This window comes from Micromys minutus (genome assembly GCF_963924665.1).
Source record: "Micromys minutus genome assembly, chromosome: 1".
NCBI classification, from domain to species: Eukaryota; Metazoa; Chordata; class Mammalia; order Rodentia; family Muridae; genus Micromys; species Micromys minutus.
Genome location: NC_137969.1, coordinates 133,030,844 through 133,043,750, shown reverse-complemented (window position 1 = coordinate 133,043,750; position 12,907 = coordinate 133,030,844).

Sequence of the window (12,907 nt, the reverse complement as noted above, 5' to 3'; positions counted from 1 at the left end):
CAAGAAGTACTTACTGGCAGGAGCCTGATATGGATGCCTCCTGAGAGGTTCTGCCAGAGGAATACAGGTACAGTTGAGGATGCTTGCTGCTAACCATCAAACCAAACATGGGGACCCCAATGAAGGAGCTAGGGAGAGAACTGAAGGAGCTGAAAGAGTTTACAACCTTATGGGGAAAACAAAATTATGAACACTCCAGAGCTCCGAGGGACTAAAGCATGGAAAATACACATGGACAGACTCCTGGCTTCAGTTGCATATGCAGCAGAGAATGACATTGTCTGGCATCAATGGGAAGAGGGACCTTTGACCAGCGAAGGCTTTTCATTCCAATGTAGGGAAATGCTGAACGCCAATGGGAGACGGAGCAACTTCCTTCGTGGAAGCAAGGGAATGGGCAATGGAATGGGGAAAGGGCATAACATTTGAAATGTAAATACAGAGAATATTTAATTAAAAAAGAAAAAAAGAAAAGTTCTCCTGGTTCTTCTGTGCCATCTTGAAAACAAAAGGCAGTAGCACCAGCTCCACTGATGCCAAATTAAGTCTGTGCTATAAAATTCACCCATCATGACTCGGGCCTGTGGGGAAACAGTAGATGATTCTCTAACACATGAAGCCTGTCTCCCAACCTGTTTATAAGTGCACCACAGGAGTAGAGTGTCTCTGCTGATTCTTTGCCACAAGTCTTTTAACAGGCCACTCCCTCTTGTCTCTCCAAACACTGTGAGCCCCTGTGTCTCTCTAGAATAGCATGAGCACATTGAGGGTGTTCTCAGAATGACTGCAGGCAATTTAGAGACTATGGCTCACAGATTCCCTAAGTGGAGCTGCTCCCACTCTTGTTAGCATACAAGCACCTAGGAAACTTTAAAACTGTGTATCTTTTCGGGACTCTAAATGCCAGGGCCTCCCTGCAAACCACTAATGCTGCCAATTATTTACTCTATGTGTCATCAGCCTCCTCTGTGGCAAAGCCACTTGTTGTGACCAGCTTCTCCTACAGCTTCTGCTCAATTATCCCTTGCCATTCCCACTCACAGATCAGCTCTGACTGAATGTAAACACTTTCCTCTCTCTTTAAAACATTTTAACCTTAGCATCTAATGAGTTATGAAAAAAATGTGCACGCATGCTCACACGCGCATGTGAGCAAACACACACACACACACACACACATACACACACACACAAGCAGAGAAATCCATGATGCATGATATGATAAATACTGTTTTCCTAAGCTTAAAAAATGTCTGACACCTATACTCATATGACCATGTCTTTCTACTTCTTTGCTTCTGTTTCCCTGAATCAGTATATATCCCATCATTCCTTTCTTTCCATTCCTTTTTTCAATAAGACTATGCCATTGTTCATCTGTGCAGGATGAGATTTTAATCTGTCTTTTATCTTTGATCACCTTTTGTTTTTGAAGTCCATTCTCCAACTCATTTTACCTTGGAGCGGGACATTTGTATAGATATGAAGCATTTGGCCTCTGGAGCCAGACTTCTCAGATGGGAGCATCATCTTTGCCATTTATTTTATAAACATTTTAAAGACATTGACTGTATTGTCTGGGTGTTCATCTTCTCATCTCTAAAATGATAACAAAACAGCATTTTTCATAAATGTGTCTTTACATGCCTCATTTTTTAAAAATTGTGTAGAAACAAATGTTTATATTCAGTACCCACTATTGAAATGTATTAAACAAATTAAATAGCAAGTATGAGCATTGTTCATTACTCAGAACTCTCATGATTGAACAGTAACTGGGCCACACTGAGATAAGTGGAAACATACCTGAATTAAAGTTAATGGAAAAGGAACAAAAGCAGGTTTGGGACAGAATATTTGAAGGATCTGAGAGTAAAACCATTTTTTAAACAATTTTAATTTTTATTGAAATGTATTTTTTTCTTATGATACATTCTGATCATGTTTTCTGCCCCCCAAGTCCTCCCATATCCTTTCCACTCCAACCCCAAACCAAATCAGCATATCCCCTCCCTCTCTCCCCTTCCCCAGAAGCAAACAGACAACTAAAAGAAACACAAGCAGGAACAGGATAAAACAAGCAAAGGACCTATTATAGAAGCACAAGAAGCACATAAGACACAAAGGCACACACACACACACACACACACACACACAGAGAGAGAGAGGGGGGGGGGAGGATGGGAGGAGAGTTGCAGGCAGAGAAATCCTAGGAAAGCATAAAATGCAAAGCCATAATTTATGAGCAAAAAAAAATTTAATGTAAAATAAATACTCAGACAAGTGCCATGAGACAAAAACTATGCAAATATTATATATGCACATGTGCACATAAAAATTATGTGTGTATATCCAAGGCCTTCCTGGGCTTTACTGTTATTTTCAGTGAAGAGATTTAAGAGTAAGAAGCAGAAAAATTAGTCTGTACAGTAAGGAGGAAGAAGTTCAGTACACTCTGCATAGTAAAGTCACTGTAGACAAAAAATAATGTAAAGGCTGTATATGACAAACACTCAAAACATTTATCTTGAAGGTTTTTACTGTAAATGACAAATGTTTGTGAAAACAGACATGCTTAACCTGATTTAAACATTGTACAGTATATACACATATCAAAACATCACTTGACACCCCATTAATATTTATGTATCCGTGAAGAGGAAATTTAAAATTACAATTAGAGCAAGGCATAGCTGATCCCATTACAAGATGTGGGCTAGATGCAGGAAACCTTTAAAGAGGAGAGAACAGGAAGGGGATGGGAAGGAAGAAATTCAGACACTTGTGACAAGGCTTTTAGATTAAGGCTGAAGAAGAATGAGGGAAATCTAGGTAGCATGATGCCCAGGATAGAAGCTTGTTAACACAGCATATCTAGTAAATGAGAGGCAAGTGTAGAATAGGGTAGAAAAAAATAGTGTTTGTTTAAGCATGTATATATATATATATATATATATATATGTAATGATTGTATTTTTACAGTATCTCCAAATAGAGAATGTGTGGGAAGAATATTCATGCATTAAGGTAGTTTCTAAAACTTTAAAATTACAAAGTAACACTTTAAAAGAGTTTTGTCTTGACAATAAATCCTTGACTTCTCTCATCACCCTCAAAGCGCTCTCTGATAGTCCATAAAGTTGGTACTTCTTACTGCCAGACTCAACGTGTCAATATAAACTGTCATTGTTGCTGCTGGCGTTGGTTTTACTTTTGTTTATGTGAGTGTTTTGGGTAAAGAACACTATCTGATAAGAAGCTTTACAAAGACATATGAGTGTATGCATAATACAGTGTGTCTCTCTTTTGTTAAAATCTTACATTCATATCCAGGCTTCAAGAGCAATCAGTCTCTTTCAACCATTCTTTTGAGCAAGTCTTGAGGAGATTGTTCTATCTGCTAGACAGCATGTTATATAGTAGCAATCACAAGATATTTAAACAGTTACTGACATCCTACTCTGAAATCCATATACAGGAAAACTCTGGAATCCCTACACAAGAAAAATAAAAGATTTAAATAGAAAGCATCAGCCTTCTTGAGATTGCATGGAGCACATCAGATACACCATTCCGCCAAGGGCAGAGCTCCTCACCTAATCAATACCTTCATCCATATAAGGTAAGTCACTCTTGCTATGGTGGTGTCTATCCTCATAGATTGGGGTGTCTTTACTCTGCTGGATTTATTCACATGGCCCAAGTGCTCCAGAATCACAATGCTTCAATTTCTTTTCATTCCATTCATGGGTTGAATTTGAACAGCTTCAGCATAGCCAAGCTAAAAGTGCATTGCATCAATCTTCTCTTTGGAGGTAAGGTTTTAGGGTTTGCCATAAGACAAACTCAATCAAGGCTTGTGGAGTGAAAAGGAGGCAGTGGCCATTATCAAATGATCTTCATTGCACAGCATCAGCAGTCAGCAAAGCTCTATCACCTGGCAGCTTACCAGCTGACATTCCTTTCAGGCAGATCAGCAAGCCCTGTAGCTCCTGTTAGTCTCAAATCTTATTTGTGTCCTGTGTTCTTAATAAACTTCGGGTTGATAGCAGTCCTTCCCTGATGTATACACTGCCTCCGGTATTTTGGAAAGCAATTCATTCAAAACAGGCATTCTCCTACATCTGACCAAGGACCTAGTTAGGATTCATAGACATGTCTCCTGTCTACCCATGACAAGGCCAAAGACAAACGCTTCATGTTGACATTCCTCATTTCTGGTGAATGAATAGGTGAATGGTGAATAGGTTGTTAACAAAATTTATGATTCTCTCTTTCCCAAGGTGCTTGACTAATACAACCAATATCCAAATCCATTCTAAAGGCTCCTGCAGGTCTATTTTTAGGTCTGATCTTTACCCTACTTCATTTGACTCCTCCAATACCTCCCCTTTTTTCTAGACTGTACTGTACTCTCTATGAATGAAAATCTTGGAATACATGGACCCTCCAGGCTACAAATTCTTTCTAATGCAAACCACTCTCCTGACTCCCTTTCCACTAATCATTTTTTCAAAGTAAAGCTATGTAGGCAAGGAAGGCAGCATCCAATTCTACTAGAGTCGGGGAGGGAGACAAGCTTTTTCAAGCCAATCAAAAGTACAAAGGTAGCTGCAGGATGTACTACTGAATATGTGTCCATCACTGAGTTATTCCTGATTGTTCCCATGTTTCTTCATGATTAGTAACTCTCTTTTGGCTAACTGATTCCTGGACATTTCTCCTTCAGTGTTTACATTTCAAAGAGATGACTGGAAAGTCCTTAAGATTCTTCAGATGCTATAACTTCTTTAAGCTACAAAGCTGCCATACGATTTAAAGGAGCAGGTAAAGAATGTATACGTCTAAAGAGTCTAATGTAAATGCTCTAAGAAATGAGAGGACAAGTCACAGTTATAAAAAATAAAGCCTGTCTGAAGTGGAGGAAGAAAAGTTGAGAGTTTGTCGTCATTGTTAGGCCAAACGTCATCCTCATTAAATCTAAGTGTTTTTTAATTTTTCTTTATACTCTCTCAGCTATGCTTTGAGCTTCTCTAACTCTGTGAGCCATGTGCCAGCTCTGCCTATAGAATGCCGATCCAGAAGCCATGTCAGAAGGGTGTGGCCTCAGCTTTTAGTTGTGGGTATTTCTGCTGTTGTTCAGTTTTGTTGTTCAGTCTGCTGACAAGAATTATTCCTTCTGCATAGCATCTCAGGCCACTATTGGGAATAAAGGGGGAAAAAGAAGCATCCACAAGGTCCTGTCACTATTAAGGATCAATGACAGCACAATCCTGAGCATTACACAGAGTTGCTCTGGCTCTGTGACTGGCACCTGCCATGACACCTTAACTGACAAAACCTCATGTTTAACATCCTAAATAAAAATTTTGAATATCTTTAATGAACCTGATATAGGACAATGGTTTTGATAGCATATTATTAAAACACAGAGAATAAACTTTCTATAGACAAACTGTGCAAAACATTTTAAATATTTCTACAATTCTTTTCCATAATATATATATTACCAACTTAACAACTGTCCCATAGGAATAGTAAAGTAGTAGGTATAGAGGGTAATTTTTTTTCTCTTTTGTAAATAATTTCTCTTCTTATCCTGGAAATAATTTTTCCAATTAAATCATTATCTTTGAGACATTATGATAATCCTTAAATGCCAAATGATAACTGATCATTGTCCCTGTTTCCTACCATTATACTTAAAACATCATTGCACGTCTCTTTCAGCGCTGATTTCTCTCCACTGCACATCTACTAAAATTCATTACAAAACAAGTTTACCCCTACCTGTAGATTTCAAATTCAATGAAACCTCAGGTGCCAGGACTGGTTCATTTTGCTGTTTACTGTTTTGTGTTCTCATTGGCTGCAGTAGATCACTGTTCTCGCCACAGCTCATCCCCTAGCTTCAGAGTTCTCCATTTAAGCCATTTTATATAACTGACAATATAAAATTCAAGCTAAGTGAGGAATGTACCAGATCCCTCACTCAGAAAACATCAAAGTCTCCTCTTTGATACTGAAATATAAAGTTTGAATCCCTGAGCTTGAACATCAAAGCCTTTCCTTCTCCGTGCTAATCTCTCACAAGATTGTAGTCTTTGTTATATTTGTGGTCCAAAAAGTCATAGAGGGAAAACAATTATATATGTACATGGGTAATAATATCTAGATGGTACATGATTAATAATTTCCATGCCTTACCAAGTAATGAAATGCAAACAGCCAAAAGTAACAAGAGAATATGTTGAGAAAATACAAAATAAAAGACATAATGGTCAATAAAATACTTCGGCTCAACCACACAAGTGGGGATCTCAATAGCTGGTATTATATTTCTTTGCTTTCTTATGAGTACACTTATTTAATTATTCTGTCTTATCTTTTGCCTATTCTTAACCAGATAATCATAAAACTTAAACATACAACTGAACTATTTATATTTAAGCTGTATTTGAAAGATTTGGTAGACTACACCTGAACCTAAGACAAAAGTGAATAAAGGTTTTACAGTAACATCTAACATAACATGCAAAAATTGTGTATATTACCAGTACAACTCCCTACTAAGCATAGTTTTCTATTACACTTAAGCACATTGTTAATACCATTGATGCTTACAAATTAAACAGCACAGGAAGGAAAAGCATCTTACAGATGAATAGAAATTAAATATTGACCAAAGTTTGTTAAAAGAAATTAAGTTTAACATTGCTTTATTTTCCTATCCCTAGCTGCTGGAATGATGACTCTGAGACTAAATTATTTATTTATAAATTCATAGGCCACAAGCTTTGGTTTATTCCCTGTCTAGTTTGCAATTTATTTAACCCATTTAAACTATTGTATATCTACAAATTAAACTATTACCTCACTTTAGTACTAGCTTCTCTCCTAGTGTTCACCTACCTACTGGTTTGTCATCTGTCTTCTATCTTTTTCGCCCCGTATCTCTTTTATCTCTTATGACTTCCCAGAATCCTATTTCTTCCTGCCAGTATCTCACATACTATTTCCTGGCTCAGCTCATTGGCTATCAGCTTCTTTAAATGACAGGTAGTTCTTATAAGAGATTCTTTCTGCAGGTCTTGGCTGTTTCAACTTGATCGTTCTTTTCATTCAGTTTTGTCTTCCTTACAGGAAAGCAAGGCTCTTCATCATTTTGAAGCTGGTAAAACAGATTAGGACTGAGTTCAATTTTAACTTCTCATTACACCCCCCATAACTCTGACCATTTATGATATTATTTATCTAGTAAAACACAAGGCAGATATGCTCTAAAACTTTCTTACTTAATGAAGATACTCCACCCCAAATGCAATGCTGTTAAATCACATCTCAAAAATCTCATCAAAATAGCCAAGGAATACTAATCATTCGAGATAACACCAAGGCTTATCACAGATTCAGAAATACATTTTTAAATCTTATTTTGCCAAAGAAGCTATGAACATCAAGTAGGAGATAATCTGCATTAGCTATCCTGTTTTCAGAGGATAGTTTTATTGCTATTGTTCCAGAACCTAGCAAAACCAGTCACAAACTGTTGCTGGTGCAGTGGGTTCAGTATCCCATCTGTTTTTTTTTTTTTTTGGTCCACTGTAGGATGGACATTGGTTCTACTGAGTCTCTTATGCTTATGTACATTAATGAGTTTTATGCCTTTTTCTATTAATATATTACCACTTTATTAAATAGACTCAAACATTCAGAGTGAGAATGGAAAAACTCTTCCCTTTTCTTCACAAGCAGATGATTTTTTGTCTTGTGGCAGATGTGCAATTTATTTATTTATTTATTTATATTTTGCAAATCAGAAATCCTCTCACTAAAAGTAAGTATAAGAATTAATATTGATTTTAATAGTCCCTGACTACTCAGGAAAACAATATTATATTCTGATCTGTATGCCTCTACATTTGTAACCTTTGTGCAGTAAGTCTTCATTAAGTTGTTTTCATCTTATTTCTATCTTCCTGAGCTAATTTTGAATAAAAACTTGCTACAAAAGAGAGTCCTATGATTCAGCATGGCTATGTGTTCTCAAACACAAAACAGTTGGTTGAGCAGTGGGAATAAAGAGAAGAGGGACCGACCTAAAATGTTTAAGAGTGATGAGTCATAATCCATTTTTTCTGTATCCATTCTTCTGTTGAAGGACATCTGGGTTCTTTCCAGCTTTGGGCTATTATAAATAAGGATGCTATGAACATGGTGGAACATTTGTCCTTATTATATGTTGGAGCATCCTTGTGGTATATGCCCAGAAGTGGAATAGCTGTGTCTTCTAGTGTTACTATGTACACTTTTCTGAAGAACTGCTGGACTGATTTTCAGAGTGGTTGTCGCTCAGCAAAGGAATGGATACAGAAAATGTGGTACATTTACACAAAGGAGTACTACTCAGCTATTAGAAAAAATGACTTTACAAAATTCCTAGGCAAATAGATAGCACTAGAGAATATCATTCTGAGTGGGGGTAACCCATTTACAAAAGAACACACATAATATGCACTCACTGATAATTGGATAACAGCCCCAGAAAACTCTTAACATCCAAGACACAACTCACAGACCTCATGAAGCTCAAAAAAGGGGAGGGAGACCAAAATGTGGAAGCCTCAATACTTAGGAAAAAAAAAGAGAAAAAAATAGTGTGTATTCATCATATATTATTTTGTAAGAAATTTTGTGAGCTATAATATTTTATAAAATAAATAACATAAAAAACAAATAGAAAAAAAGAAATAGAATATTATTTTCTCCTGTTTGAATGAGGAAGAAGCTAACAGACAAGAAAAGCCTTCGAGCTTCAAAGCAGGCTGGGATACGAGGCAGTTGATGTATGCAACAGTGAAGAAACAAGTGTAGTTGGCTTAGGTGGTTCATGTAACTGTGTTAAAAGAGAAGAGCATGAAGCATGAAAGACTGCTTTGAATTTTGAGCTTAAGGGTTGGCAAAGAATCTCTGAAGCCAAGAATAATATGGGATGATCTCTGAGCAGAAGGATGCATGGTATGCTGGCTCTTCAGGAAAAATGTTCTGTTCTTGGTATTTGGCTTGACTTCTGAGATAAACCAAAATGGACATTATCTATCATGGCTTTAGCAGTTGTTTGTATCACATCAAAGATATGAACTAATATTATTAGAGTGGGAAAGAAACCAAAAATCAATAGTATTGAGCCTTTTCTCCATTATAAAAATACATACCCTTAGCCACAATGAAGTAGCCAGGCTTATGATATAATATCAGAAAATTCATTCAGATTGGGTTTCAGATAAGCAACAAAACACGACTTAATGTAGTCCCAGCATGTCTTGCTTTGTATACAAAAAGGATGGAAAGTACATGGTGACTGCCCTGGGGAAAATAAGATGTGTTATCTATTCCCAACTCCTAAGATATTCAGTGTCTCCTGTTAAAAAAAAAAAAAAAACACACATAGGTAATGAAACTAAGCAGGCACCACTCCACAAAAAACCATTAAGTTCTTCTACTGATTCAAATGCTCCACCCATATTCTGATGATGAGAAAATATTTTTAAGCTTATTCCAAGTACTTATAGTAATGATTGTTTTCTAAAAAAAAAAAAAAAAAAAAACCCACTTCTGTTTATCTGAAGTTCATTCTTTCTAGCATCTAGGCAACATTGCTACATAATGTCCTCCATAAAAACAAGGAAATTGTTTTTAATTAATGGTTCCTGGGCAAATTTTGTCCTTTTGTGCTGTGGGATTTGCCATTATTGTTCTCTAATTATTCCCAGTCCTTCATAATGGCAAATGAAAATGCTTGCACAACTGAGCATTAAGGTGCCTCTATCTTGTTGGTTCCTCAGTCTATATCAGTGATTTATCAGCTTCTTCCTGTCTCTGTCTCTCCCTGTCTCTGTGTATTTCTCTCTCCCTCTATCTCTCTATCAGTCATCTAATCAGTCATCTATCAGTCAATCAAACATATATATATATATATATATATATATATATATATAGTGACTGAATATATATACATATATATTCATCCATATCATATATATACATATATATACACATATGATAATAATAATGTTTCTTACAGTGTTAAAAATGGGTAGAATATAAATTTATTCATCTGAAAGTGCACTTTCTTTCTTCCACAATCTTACTAGATACTTAAGGATTTCCACAACTTAATTCTTTATTCAAAGGCATTCTGCTTTTCCACTTCTGTAATCCACTTCAGTATTAGACTTTCTTTAGTGAGTGCAATGATCTTTGCCTGAAAACCAGTCAATTCTTGCCTGAGATAATCTATCTATCCTTTAGCCATAGAACCGACCACACTGTCATTGTCTGGTAAATTTCCCCTTAAAAGAATTTTCCTGCCAAGACATGGAGTGGCAATATTGCCATCTTATAAAAGAACTCTGTTCTTCACTGTTCTGGCTACAATAGTTTACACTGTTGTCTGTACCCATTGTAAAGTCAGCACTACTATTTTAGGTGTGTTGTGAAGGAAGGCTCCAGTGATACCATCCCTTTCTGGCTTAGAGTGTTAGTCTAGCAAACAAAGCACTTTATATGTGTTGTGACAGAATCAATTTAAAAGCAATGAGACTTGTGGGGTCAGTGTCCCCTTTTGGTGGACTGGATTGTCTTGTACCTACCTCACAGTGGAACACATTACAATAGATCTTTTATGACTCCCAAAGCCAGATCACAGAAATTCATGCTTATGTTTATTTCCTGAGAAAATTTTCCCATAAGAGAAACAATATGTAGTGCAAAATGACTAATCTTGCTACAAGTGGCACCCTGGAGAAGCTAGCTGACAAGCAACTCAACTGCTGACCACATAAGTGAGCCACAAAGGATATCTAGCCTATTTCTTCATTCATGACATCTCACTGGAGCCACACCGGAGACTCCAGGCAGAAACTAGATGCTCATACCCTCCCAAATTTCTGACACATAAACTATGAGCACAGAAATATGGTTTTCCAACCTACTCAGTTGGGAATAATTTTCTTTTGTCATAGCAATAAGAATAATATATGTGAGGCACTTAGGGCATGTTTAGAAAGAACACTGCGTCTGTGAAGGAAAAATTAACTTCCATAGAGACAATTTCCCCCATCATAAATAAAACTACAATATTGGATATATATTTACCTTCATAGAAACAAAAAGCAGTGGTGGTCTAACTCCTATTAAAGGACCAACAAGTAGGCAGCTCCTGTGACTGTGGAGGACAAGTCATCATCTGCTCTTTCCTGCCTGTGATGAGCTGCCAGAGTGGTCTAGAATGGCCTGAATGGAACCCAGAGGCCTCTCCCAAATGGCTATAATGGAGGATAGTTTAAAATAAAACAAACCTTCCTGGATTTAAAAGCAATCAGAATTTCTATGGCTGAGCACCAGAGAAGAGGGTTTACTTAGAGTATCAGTGGACTCAAAGTTTCATGTCTATAGCCTAAGTAGTTAAATGTAAATAATAATCAGTTCACGTAACCCCTGATGCTCAGCAACTGGAAAAGTTCCCATTCCATCATCTCCAAGGAGGGGAAATCAAATTTTCTGAAATCATATCTTCTGAAAGATACTGACTAAAATATATGTATAAATTAGACTAATTGAAAGCTAAAAGGTACAATAAAATTGCAGTACATATAATGCAATGCAATTTCCCAAAAGTGACATAAAGAGCCAGGACCCATGACCTGTTAATTAATAGAACCAGAACAAGGAGTAGTAGAGTAAGGACTATTAACCATAGGTTACAATCTTTCTATATGTACATAGGGATGTGAAAGAAAACATGAACAAGGTAATGGGAAGAAAAGAAGAAAAACATGCTATTGAGAAGATTCAAATAGAAATTTAATAGAATAACAGCAACATAATAATCAGATCAGATGTATCAAAATAATAGACAAGTGAACAAAAGTATACAAAAGTAAATTAAAAAGATCAAAAAAACATTAAAAATAGGGTCACAGAGAAAAGAACCAAACACCTTCAGCTCATCACTAGGTACCTGTCTTGTGTGAACAGTACCAAAGTAACATGATAGTGAATGGAGTCTTAGAAAACAAAACTGGGTAGAAAAAATTGTTGAAGAAATAACTTTTGCAATATCAAATCCAATGAAAAGTGTAATCCTAGAGATTGTAGAGGCAGAAATAAAGTCTGAAGAAAAAAGAAAACTTTAAATCAAGAACAGAAATGTGACAGTTCTTTCTCCCCCCTTCACTGTTGTTTGATTTTACAAAAGGTACAACTTATTGATGTATTTATATAAATTGTTAAGAGAAAAATCAATAACTATTTTATTTACATATTAAGTATGCATTTAAATGTGAAAACAAAATACTGGCTTTTACAATCTAAATGAGCTGAGAGAACTTGACACTAATATAACTGCAGCATTATAATTTATAAAAGATAAGTAACATTAGAGAGGAAATTAGTTAATGAAAGCCATAGTGGTAACTAAAAGAATAAGTATGTGATATTAGCCTTCACAATTGTTAATCTGACATTGATAGTGGGTAGCAAAAGTAATGCTTGGCAAGACTATAAAATCAGTGAGAGCATAACAGTCCAGTATATCAGTACAGAGGTCAGGGAGGTTGGGAAATCATTAAATAATAACCCATCAACCAACAAATAACCAATAATCAAAATAGTGGCACAATAGAATCCAGAAAATCATACTTACTTATAAGCAGATACTACGCCCCCAAAAAGAGCTTGGGATACCCAAGAAACCATCCACAGAACTTATGAAGCTCAAAAAAAAAAAAAAAAAAAAAAAAAGAAAAGAAAGACCAGAGCATGGATGCCTCAGTTCTTAGAAGGGAGAACAAAAGGGGAGAAAATACAAGGACAAATAGAGGAGCAGGGATTCAAGAAAAGAGCT